Here is a 1,739-nt window from a genome sequence, read left to right on the forward strand (position 1 = left end):
ATATATATTTTAAATTATCTTTCTTTTGTAAGATTCATATTTAGTTTATTATTTTCTTAAGTATTTTGTCAACAGCTGACTTCGTCATCTGTTGACGAAATACTTAAGTCAGCGAAGAAAATGTAGACACGAATTAATTGATATATAGAAATCCAATCAATTACTTGGGATGGAGAACGCTGCTTATGCAGAGAAACGTGCGTAAAATGTATAAATTCAAATTTTTCACTTACTAGTTTTCAGAAATTTTTTATTTAATGTTTTCAAATGGCGGTTGATGAATCAGCAAATAACAGCATGTAGTTTTTGAAAATACGAGTAAAGTAAATAAATAAAAGTAAACTTTTATTTATTGCGCTGCAATTTGAAAAAATTGTAGACCTATAAATTCCCACTGTCGTTTGTCTGTCTGTCCTTCCTTGCTAAATCTCAAGAACGGAGTCAGACAGATGAAAGCCGGCGACAGACATGGAAACAGTAAGAGTAGGAGGCTCCGATTAACTATGTATGAACTTTAAATTCAAACCTTATATCACGATATTCTAAAATTTCCTTCGAAAGGAGTTAAATAGATCACCGGCACGACTCGATTGCTAAAGAAAAAGTATGATGTGCAGGGGAAAGCCACTACAAATCTAAGGTAGACAGAATATTTTTAAATTAAATAAATTTTAAAAATATCATAAAAAATTGCAGCCTGGCATAGTGACGATATCACAATAAAATAATTGTTCGTATTTCTACAAATATTATTGAAAATTATTAAATAATTATTTCCTATTGTTGTAATAGATAGAGCCTATTGAAAATCCAGCAAATTAATACGTCTCGTAAATTCAAGATAAATAGCATACGTTGATAAGTTAAATTATCAGCTAACCTCAAAATTCAAAATCAATTGGCTGAATTTGTAATGTTTTTACGTCGTACCTTTACTTCGTATTTGCTACTGAATAAAAGTAAATCTTTATCTTTGCGTGTCTGGACACGGAAAAGCAGAAACAAAATCAACTGTAGCTATGTATGCGTACAGTATTTATATAAGTAGTGACACGGATCGTTCTTACACGTGGCAGAATGAGTTCTACTTTACGATAGCGTCTCAGGTACAACGCCGTCGAATTTCCGGAGAATGCGGCAGATCGAACCACCAATGTATAATTAACTTAAACACGCAGTTTTTCTTTTTGGAATAAAATACACATAAATAAATTAGGTAGAGTATTTAAAACACACACGTCATCGCCTTTTTCTATATTAGAGAAGACACCAAACTAATTTTTAACAGTTATATAGTACAGTTATATTTATAACAGTTATATAATTTTTAACAGTTTTTAACAGTTTATTCAAAATAGCAGTGTTGTATTATTAAATAAGCAAAATTTCATATCATTTATTTAGTAATTTAAATTTAAAAAAGAACAGTTCTGAATATACAGCCTACATGTTTGACAATGTTTCAGAAAAAATAAGCCTATGGCAAGAGCTCTTGCTGAACATTCCCGGCACTAGAACAGTAAATTACGAGAACCGTTAGGAAGTGGGATAATTTTTAATTATATTAGGGAAAAATTTAATCATAAAAAATATGTAATTTTGTTGAATGATGATAAAAAAATCGCTATTTAAGAAAATATTTAAGTTTAAAAACATTATGAAATGGCTAACAGTTAAAATTTTGTGTGGCGCCTTGTGTTATGACATGATACGGTATTATCTTTTATATGATTATTATA

This window comes from Centruroides sculpturatus, unplaced genomic scaffold, assembly GCF_000671375.1.
Source record: "Centruroides sculpturatus isolate CEXI.00-Female unplaced genomic scaffold, Cexi_2.0 scaffold1394, whole genome shotgun sequence".
Lineage (NCBI taxonomy): Eukaryota > Metazoa > Arthropoda > Arachnida > Scorpiones > Buthidae > Centruroides > Centruroides sculpturatus.